Genomic DNA, 11014 nt, shown 5'->3' on the forward strand with positions numbered 1-11014 from the left:
TTTACTTAGTTCACAGTTGCCTGGTGAAGAAGGGATAGTGATGTTCATGGGGCCGGAGGAGAGTCTTACTTTACTCTCACCTTGGTTGCAAACTCTGATCGTGCAATGTTCAGTTGCTGAGTGGTTCTGCTCCGTGGTTAGTCCAGGGCCCAGAAGTCTTGCATCTGGTTTCCTGCTGTCCCCTGTGGCATCAGCCTGCATGGAATTGGGGCAATGGTGAAAGAGTGTGGAGAATGCTCTGCTTGGTCATAGGCCCCTGCCTATGAGTGGCAGACATCCCTTCCATACACATCCCCTTGTAGTGGACCTAGCCAAGTGGACACCCATAAGCAAGAGAGTGAGAACTGTCATGGTTTTTCTTGTATTCAAAAGGAGGGAAACTGAGTTTTGATAGACAAATAGCCATCGCTGGGATATGAGCTTCTTTGTTAGCTGTCACCTCCCCTTGGAATACTCTCCTTACTCAACTCAGGTGGCTTGGTGTAATATAGACCCTTCCTTCTTGCCTGCCTGCCTGCCTTTCTTTCTTTGCTGTTTTGCTTCCTTAGTGATGTGTTAGAACAACCTCAGCTCTGTGCCCATGTTTGAATGGCTGGAAACTGTGTTTGCTCTTGAGTTCATAATCACAGCCCTGAGATGGGCTCTCAGCATTGCAGAGTTAGTCTTGTATGTGCTCCTTGTCCCATGTTCCAGCTCTGGAGGCTGCTATTTTTCACCTTTGCCTGCTTCTGTCTTTAGAGTTCCTTCTGTATTTCTCAGCATCAGGTAGGGATTTCTCTCCCTTTCCTTTATCATGCCAACCAGGAGACATGTCTGGTCTTGTTCCTTGCAGGAACTTGATGTCGCTAGTAACATTCACAGTTCAGAACAGAGTGAACAAATGCAGGCATGCTTATTGTTAAACTCACTTTCTCTATTCTTAAACAATCCTGGGCCCCAAGCACAAGGGATGGTGCTACCCACAGTGGGCAGGTCCTCCTGCATCACTTAGCTCATAATCCCCTTCACACAGGCCAACCTGATCCAGACAGTCCTTCACTGAGACTCTTCCCTAGGCTGTGTCAGGGTGACAATTAGAGCTAACCATCTCATCTGTGGTGTGATAAGAAGAGTTAACTGCTACAAAAGCCCCCCCCCCACACACACACACAGTGACACAGTCCCCACTCAGTCATTTCGGTAAGTCTTCTCTTCATCTTCTAGAGTCTTGGCAGAGTCTTCTACTCCCCACATCACTGCAGTGTCTTCTACACGCTGTCTCGCAGGACCCCTAGTGCATCAACAGGGAAACACTTGGTTCTGGTTTCTAGAGCAACAAGTTCTAGTTTTCTTGCCTTCGCCGTTGCTCTTTGTTGACCCTCCTCCTGGCTTCTCTAAGCTCTATCTCTAGATGTTGGATTCTTACCTCTTCCCCTCACCTTTCTTTAGTTGATTTCTCTTTTTTCCTATGGTTTTAAATTCTACTTATAGATCGATGGCCCTCAAAGTTGTAATTCTAGCTGCCCCCACCTTGAGCCTCTAATTCATGTAGCCCATGACTTACATGGAGTCTTCATTCAGATATCAAGTGGACTTCTTAAAACTAGTGTGTGCCTGGTACCATTCTTGTCGTACCTCCAATCTATTTTTCCTTCAAGATTCCCCACATGGAACCAGGTGTGGTGGCACACGCCTGTAATCCAGCACTTGGGAGGCTGAGGCAGGAAGATCAGGAGTTCAAGGCCAACCTCAGCTCATAGTGAGTTTGTGATCAGCCTGGATTAAATGAGAACCTGTTTTTTAAAAAAACCATCTAACCAACCAACCATCCAAACAAACAGAATGATTTCCCATATGGCTTCAAAATCTATACCCATTGACCTGCCCTACCCCGATACCTGACTTCATTCTAGGGGGTTGCCATTTGCAGTCTAAATCAATTTTGGCATCCCTACATTCATTGCCACTGACTAAAACAGGAGCCTAGATCAAAGCGTGCTAGTGTGACTTAATTCAGGTCAATGGCATGCCGAGGTATAGGCTCCTGAGTAATATCTCCCTGATAGTGGCAGTGAGATAATGTGTAAGGCTGCTTTCCCATAGTCCAAGGCTCCACATCCAAATTCAAAAGAATCAGCCTTAGGATAAAGTTGACCTGGTATAAAACAAAGAGCAGAAACAAGCTCTACTTATTGGTGACATGACTAGTTTGTTGGCCTTGAAAGCCATCCTGTGTCTGCATTTCCAGTTCTGTGAGACAATGGCCTTATGGCTTAAAGTTCTTTGAATTGGGTGGTCTGTTTCTTGCAGTTGAGAGCCAAGTAATAGATGTAAAGAGAAAGGTCCTTGTGGGAAGGTTCAACCATCATCCCTTCTTTCTTTTTTCCTTTCCTTTTTTCTCTTCCTTTCTTCCTTTTCTTTTTTTTGGGGGGGGCAGGGACAGGGCAGGGTCTTGCTATAATACTCAGGCTGGCCTTCAGTCCCTGGACTCAGGAGATTTTCTTGCCTTGACCTCCGGGGTAGCTTACAGCTCCAGAGTCTATCAGAGTGTACAGCTCCATGTGCCAGTCTTAGATTCATGGGATTTGTGAAGGCTGGAGCTTAATGGATCCAGTTATGGTTTCCATGAAGCCAGCTGCTGGGGTTCCTGTTCTCAGGGCTCTGTGACAGTTTCTGGTGTCCCCGTGGCTTCCCTGCAGCCATCCTTGGGTTTCTCTGTGTGTTTCTGATAACTAAGAAGATTTAACTAAAACAGGAGCTAAAGCACTCAGCCCGTTGAGTGCTTGCTGATATTAAGTTCTCAGTCTTCGTGTATTGTTTATATTGGCTTTGTTCCTAAAGGATTTAAGATGGCTCTCAGTAAATTCTAGCATTGCCACTCAGTAAATGTCCAAGGAGTCTCAAGACTCTTTGGAGAAACAAGTTCTTTGAAACTCAAATGTTTAGGAAGAGTGGGAGTGGACTGCAGGGAATCTTTCAGATCCAAATCCCCCCTGAGCCCCCTCCCTTCCCCCATCCCCCTTGGCAAAGCTGGCATGTTGGCCTCAGAGCTGCTGCTCTGGACCTTGGAGAATGCTACCGTTTAATTTAGCACTGCCTATTTCATTTGCAGCCCTTGCAGAGAAGCATAAGTGAGTGAAAAGCCTAAATTGGATAATTTTTAAAAGGACAGTAGTTTCATTATTTTCAAGCACACAGAGTAGCTTAAACTCAGCAATGAAGTGTTCTGTTGTAGCAGCTCTTAGGGACATTTCTTAATGAGTAGATTATAATTATTGCTAATCAGCATAACAGTTCCCCGAAACACGTGCTTTGAAAGCAATTGAGCATATTAACTGACTTGGATGTTCCAAGGGGCAATTTTGTTTACAACATTAATTTCCCGTCTCCATATTCTTGATCACAGTAGCCCTCTGTTGTTTCAGAGAAAACATTTAAAAGGGTTTCTGCATCAGACAACATTTGATTATGCTTGTAGGGAGCTGAGAGATGCATTCTAAGACCAAGATTCTTCATCCTTCATGCATGGTGCCCTTATCCAGTTGTGGCATCAGCTCTGGCTGGCATGGATGCTAGTACCAGCCTTGGCCCTGTCACCTAGCTGACAACCCTGGGCTTGATCATCAGAACTTTACCAAGTGTCCGTTTTCCTTCTATAAATTGAGGACCACTTTCCTACTTCACAGGACTGATGCAAGGACACAGGAGGTGTCAGTTAAAGCTCTTACGATGCTAAGGACTCCATACATGTCTGTTACCTTCTGTCTTCCCTTTAGATATTTTGGTCTGAAGGGGAGTTTCTTGTTTCTTCAGCACCTCAGAGACTGCTCCCAGCCCTGGTGACTTGATCCTTCTCCAGTTTCAACCCTTAGTCACTGAATGAAAACTGGTAGCATCTCAAGGGGTGTCATTCTGCTGCCACAGTCTCTGTTTCTAGCATTCCTGTGTCTGAGAGGACCCAAGCATCCCTATGCTCCTTGCAGCAGGGGAGCTCATTGATTAGAGGGAGTTTGGTTTCCTGAGGGCTTGTTTCTGTTGTGCTGTTGATTGTCATTGTCAAGAGCCAGAAGTCACACCGAGTGCCTTGTATAGTAAGGAACAGAATTCATCCCGTCAGTTCTGTAATATATATTGCTGTGCTTTCTTAAAGATTGGAGGTTGCGCCGGGTGTTGGTGGCACACGCCTTTAATCCCAGCACTCGGGAGGCAGAGGCAGGCGGATCTCTGTGAGTTCGAGACCAGCCTGGACTACCAAGCGAGTTCCAGGGCAGCCTCCAAAGCCACAGAGAAACCCTGTCTCGAAAAACCAAAAAAAAAAAAAAAAAAAAAAAATTGGAGGTTGCCTTATGACTGGTTCCTTGTCAGTGTCAGTGCATGCTGCCCTTGTCCTCACCTGTGCACATGCAAACTGGCTGTGTTTGTCCCTGTTGTCGCCACTTTTGTAACGTGTACTGTTGGTGTCATAGGTATTCCACAGAAGCACTTCGTACGGAATTGTCAGAAAGATCGCAGGTTTCCTAGTGCGAGGCTGTTGCACTTGGCACAGATGCAGAGCCATGGGGGCAGTGACCAAACCAGTGAAGCGCAGCTTTGTCACCACGCCATGGCTCTTTGCAGAACAGCGAGCGCTCTTTATAACTGATAGAGAAGGCGCCACCAGAAAGTGACATTTTACTGACCTGATGAATTGATGTAGTATCACCTGTCACATCAAGAAGTCAGGTGAACAAAGGAGAGACCATCTCACCCCTTGAAATAGATCGAAAAAGCTTTCGTGGCCAGCACAGGGCTAATTGTTAAGGTGAGAGTACATCTGTCAGAGGCTCCCTGCTGATTGAACAGGGGCTGATTAGCTCTTGAGATAGGTGATCCAATAGAGGAAAACACCAAGCAAGTCTAAGTTGAATACAGAACCCTGGTGAAATTAGATGTTCTTCAACATGCCTTGAACACCACCCAACACAAAACTGCAAACTTTACTTAAAACCTGAAAGTTTCCTTGTATTTCTATTTCATGGTGCTCTGAATGAGTTGTTCCCTGTAGACAGTGATGTCATGTCGCTATGTCAAAAGGCTGAGCATGCCTGAGAGACTTTGCTGCAGACTCTGAGGCTTGGAATCTGTCCTCAAGAGGAATGTATTACTCACAACTACTGCCTCTACCTTGTTCTATTGAGGTCACAGTTTGTTTTTCTGATGTTGTTTTGGCTAAAACACACACACACACACACACACACACACACATACACCATTTTCAAATTAGGGTGGGTTACAGGTAAGATTGGGGTAGTGGACCTTTGAGGCTCTTGAAGGCAGCTAGAAAAGAAAAAGACCCATCAGTATCACTTTGGGGAGGAATGAAAACTGGATAAATTTTCATGTTAGAAACTTAAGGGTTTGAGAAGGCAATTTCCCAATGAGGTCATGTAGAGGACACAGTAATTAGTAGTTGAAATACATCCTTTCAAAGGCTTGGGAGGACATGAGATTTTTCCTAATTATCCAGTTGGTAGGGCAACACAAAAGTTTTAAAATAGTGAGAGATGTATTAGGAAAATGTAGTTTCTGAATGGTGGCACATGCCTGGCATCCCAGCCCCCCAACATGTCGTGGTTGTAGTCTGGGCTCAGCTCAGGCTGGACTCTGATTGGTAAACAGGACAGCTACTAAAAATCAACATTCCTCAGAAACATTATAAAGTGAGTTTCTGTTAGCCACGAAAACCCAATACTTTCTTATCTGCCACTCACAGTTCCCCAGCTTCTGGAAAAGGCAGCTAGTTATCCACTAACTCATACAAGCCTTCGACAAATCAGATACCCCGGCTAGTTCCCCCGGCTAGTTCATTCCCAGGCTGTTCCTGCTAACTCACCCTCCTCCCACTGCCGTATAACCCTGTATAATTGGCAAGATTCTTCCACCATTTTTGCTCTTCTCTCTGCCCCGGAGAGGTAGCCATGGCAGTTTTGAACTCACCGGAATGAACCTTTCTTCACAACCACTGAGCAGTTCGAGTTTGGTCGTTTCAATGCACCCTTGTTTGCACCAGCTGAAGCTGGAAGATCACACATTTGAGGGCAGGTCTCCTATTGGAAAAGAAAATGAAGGAACAGGCGAAGGAAAAAGAAAACCACCAATTTTCCTGGTGGGATAAGGGGCAGAGCTGGAACAGGCTGTGAACTTCCCTTGAGATTCAGGAAGAGACCATTAGGAAAGACCAGCCAGTGTCGTGGTCAGAGGAAGCTGGGTCTGCAGACTAGACCTGACTAACCAAGATGCCACTTGTAATTTTACAGTGAGAAAGAAGCTATGAAATAGAATCCCTACAAATGAGAATAAACATCTGGTGAAATATGCCAGAGAAAAGTCTAATGACATACCTTTACCAAAGGGCAGTTAGTAGCATTTTATAAAATCTATAATTGAAAACACAAACAATATAGAAGTAAAACTAAGCAAAAGCTATTACCAGTAGGGTGTTCAGAGGAAAAAAAATTAGCACAAAGTAAGCAGCTACATTATAAACAACAACAACAACAAAAAACACTTGTAGTATTTATTTCTATCTAGTAGATTGGCAAAGATTAAAAATATTTGCTGGACCTGTATTTACAAGGGCATAGGCTGCTCTTGCACAGTGATGGTGAGAGAATAGATTGATTGAAATTTCCTTTAAGACAAAGGAATACTTTAATAAATACACATACATTTTAACCAGGTAAATTTTGACTCTAACATGTATCATGGGAAAATATTTACGTGTGTTAACAAGATGTATGTTCGCTGCAACTTTTTCATTATAAAAACTAGAAGCCGACAGGCTAAATTGTGCAACATCCATAAACCGAAGAGATCTGATACAGCTATGAGAGATAGCAGGAAAATATGTTGTCTATTGAAAGCTCTCCCAGACACACCAACAAAAGAACTGTGTTTAGTGTGGTGCTAGCTTTTTTGTTTTTTGCTTTGTTTTGTTTTGGCAAAAGGAAAAGCAAACAAATAACTAAGATCTAAGCTGTTTACTGCATTTGAAGTCAATATGGATATCAGTGGTGCATGCATGTTGAACCAGGGAGGGATTCTGAGAGGACACAGGCTACTGCGAACGCCTGGAAGGTGGGCCTGGGTGTGGGCGAGGCAGACATTTACTATTTTGCTTATTCCTTTTATGTTTGTGATTTGCTTTATGATGAACTCAAATTTCTCTCTCTCTCTCTCTCTCTCTTTTTGCTTTGTTTGGTTTTGATTTTGAGATTTTGGTTCATTATGCACCTCAGGCTGGCCTATAACTCACTCACTATATTGCCAAGGCTGGCCTATAACTCACTCACTGTATTGCCAAGGCTGGCCTATAACTCACTCACTGTATTGCCAAGGCTGGCCTATAACTCACTCACTGTATTGCCAAGGCTGGCCTATAACTCACTCACTGTATTGCCAAGGCTGGCCTATAACTCACGCACTGTATTGCCAAGGCTGGCCTATAACTCACTCACTGTATTGCCAAGGCTGGCCTATAACTCACGCACTGTATTGCCAAGGCTGGCCTATAACTCACGCACTGTATTGCCAAGGCTGGCCTATAACTCACTCACTGTATTGCCAAGGCTGGCCTATAACTCACGCACTGTATTGCCAAGGCTGGCCTATAACTCACGCACTGTATTGCCAAGGCTGGCCTATAACTCACGCACTGTATTGCCAAGGCTGGCCTTGAGCTAGCAGGGATCCTCCTGCCTTAGGCTCCTAAACACTAGAATTCATGCCCAGCGCTAAACATTTCTTTTTCTCCTTCTCTCCCTCCTTCCCTCTGCCCCTTTCTTCCTTCTTAAGATTTAAATTTTCTTTTCTCTTTTTTCTTTTGACTCAAGATCTGGAACTCACTATGTAGGCCAGGCTGGCCTCAAACTGGCAGTAATCCTCCTGTCTCTGCTTCTTGAGTGCTAGAATTTCATAAGCTACCACATTCAGCTGAACTAGTATTTCTTAAAAACAACAATAAAACCTTTTTACAACATCCAGGAAGTGCAAAGAGCGTCAGAGCTGGAGGATGAGGAGAAGAGCTAAAAAGGCTGGCTTCTGGGTCTGACGTGGCTTTTGCATTTGTGAATGAACACACAGCCAGCTGTGGTTACCTTCACAAGATTTGTACAAGATGAAGACAGCTAAAATCCCAGTATAAATGGGATAGGTGATCTCCAGGCCCGCCTCTTACTGAGAAGCTACTGGTGGTTGGCGGTGCTGGGGAGAGAATTTCATTCTCTACTGAGGGCGTGGCCTCTGGTCAGTTTCACATGTTCCATTGGATGGCTCCCTGACAGTGCATGTCATGTGAGCATCACTAACTGGACTTAGTGGGTTATCAAAAAAAAGAAACCCTGAGAAGATGAAGTTGGAAGAAAGGTGGGTTGGTGGAATGTGGGTAAGGGTAAATGTTGAAAATACGATCATACATCTATAAAACTCAAAAATAAAGAAAATGTGAAAAATTATAATGTATGGGTTATTGGTAGAACAATTATAATTAAAAAATCAAAAATCATCTGACTTATGTCTAAGTATACACAGAGTTCAACAGTATTAAGTATATTGATTTTTTTTTTGAGCAGGGTCTCATGTATTCCCAGGCTATCCTAAAACTCGCTGTGTAGCTGGGGGTGATCTTGCACTTCTAGGCATCCTGTCCTCACCTAGCTTAGGGGTGTGCACCATCATGTCTGGTTTATGTGGGGCTGGGGGTGGAGCCCAGGGCTTCCTGTATGCTAAACAAGCACTCTAACCAACTGAGCCGTATCTGCAAGCCCTATTCACATTATTATACGTATCTTTTGCAGTCAGTCTCTAGAACTAGTTTTTAGTGCTTGGGATTGCTAAGCCTCTACCCAATCACTGATCCCAGCCCCTGAAAATACCTTTAAAACTGTGTTTTCATTAAATAGTAACTGCCCGTTTTCCTCTCCCCAAGTCCCTGGTGAATTTGCTCTGCCTGTGAATTTGCTTACTCTAGACATCTCATATGAATAGAATTCTACGGGGTTTGTCCTGGCTTGTGTCAGCACCATGTGTATAAGGTTCATTCATGTTGCAACACATTTTAGAATTCCCTTCCCCTTTAAGGCTGAACAGCATTGAATGTAACATGCATCTATTTACCTACTCATTCACTGATGAACACTTGGGTTGGGAACTCTTGTCTTAATCACAGTGCTGCCTGCTATGAATTATGGGAGTACATCTCTTGGAAATCTGCTTTCCGTTATTTTACACACACACACCCAGATACAGAGCTTAATGGGATTGCTAAGAAGTAGTTAACCCATGAGTTCATCTGGGTTGGCAGTGCAGATATCAGGGAGATACTCTGAGTGAGTTGAACCAAGTATTCTGAGGCCAGAATTTTCTTTACCAGCTTCCTGGGGGGGGGTTAGCAACTTCATTTTAGCCCCCAGAGTCTTTGTACAGAGGCAGGAGGAGGCTTAGCCTGTTTGTGAACCCAGCTACTCCCGTCTGCATTAATTCAGCACATTTCTATGGCTCCCTGAAGGAAGAGAGGCTGTAGCAGCATTTAATTAGCAGCCGGGAACATGCTTTGCCAAGGACAGGACTTATTTCCCAGCCAGCTGTTACCAGTTGCTTCCTAGCAACATGCAGCCTGTACAGCAGATTGCTCTAAGGCACTTTCTGTCCATGGCCGTCCACCTGCTGTCATGTCTGGGTGGGGGGTAGGGAGCCCTGGGCCTCGGGCTAATTTTCCAGAGGTGTGAGTGAGCTGAACCTGTTATTTCTGCCAGCTATGGTACTAAACCCGTTGACTCTTGAATGACCTACTCCCAGTGGGTGCTTTACCAGCCCCCTCCTTCCACGTTCATGATTGAAGCAGACAGACAGAACACTGCAACTGTAAAACAGCCACGGCCACACAAAGTCCACGGGGAGACAGTAAGGGGGCTCAAAGGGTAAGGATATGTGCTGTCAAGACTGCTGACCTGAAACTGATCTACAGAACAAGACATCCTTGGAAGAAGGAGAGAAGTGACTCCAAGTTGTCCTCAGCTCTCCACACATGTGTCACAGTGCATGAGTTTATATGCATATATACATATATATATGTATATATACACATACGAATGTATATGTATATACATATAGATATGTGGGTGCACACACACAATAAATACATGTTAACAAATTAAGGCCACTGGGATTCCAAAGTGCAACTGAAATGAGGAACTTGGGAAGAGAGAACATTATAGCTTTTGGGAGGCAATGAGGGCTGTTTTAGGTCCCCGAGGCACACCATCTGTGTGTCGCTAACAGGGATGCCTCACACTGCATGGCCAGCTAGCTGCTTTGAGTTTGTAGGGCTTGGAGAGAGGGAGTATGGAGGCAGAGGCCATTACTCTGAGGCTGCCCGTGCCTTTCCTGGGTGCCTGAGAGATGCACTCTACGGCTGAGCTGTGGCTGGTTCCTCCCAGTGCTAGAGGCTTTGAGCTAAGACGCTGCTGCCCGCTGCTGTACTTCATTTGCCATGTTTGGTCTTTTTCCAACTTAATATCCTGCCTTTTCATCCTGCCATCAGGGGGCCTCCAGTCCAGCGTGCCAACCATTTGGGGCCATCTAGACTGGGCTTGTGCTCTCCTGAATCAGTTCTGTGTGAGTATGTGACCCTTGCTGCGTTCCTTGGCAACCCCCATCATGGCATGGCCGCCTCTGCAGAGGTTACCTTGGGTTCCCTCTTTTACTCATCCTGTGGATATTTCCTAAGTTGTCTTCGAGTATCTTACCTTGAGCCAGGAACCGGGTTGGAAAGTCCAATAAGATACAGTCCTTGCATTCTATAAACTTAAGGGCAGCATGGGTGATAGATAAGTAAACAGTGGGCATGAACTGTCAGGAGGCAGAAGGGTACCCCAGGGGAGTGCAGAGATCCAAACAGAGCGGGAGGGCATAGAAAATTCAGTGATGATGTTACCTGAGCTGAAAATTCTGCAAGATTAGAATATTCACCTGATGACAGAGGAGGAAAGTAGGGGAA

The sequence above is a fragment of the Mesocricetus auratus genome, unplaced genomic scaffold, assembly GCF_017639785.1.
Source record: "Mesocricetus auratus isolate SY011 unplaced genomic scaffold, BCM_Maur_2.0 Super-Scaffold_4256, whole genome shotgun sequence".
Lineage (NCBI taxonomy): Eukaryota > Metazoa > Chordata > Mammalia > Rodentia > Cricetidae > Mesocricetus > Mesocricetus auratus.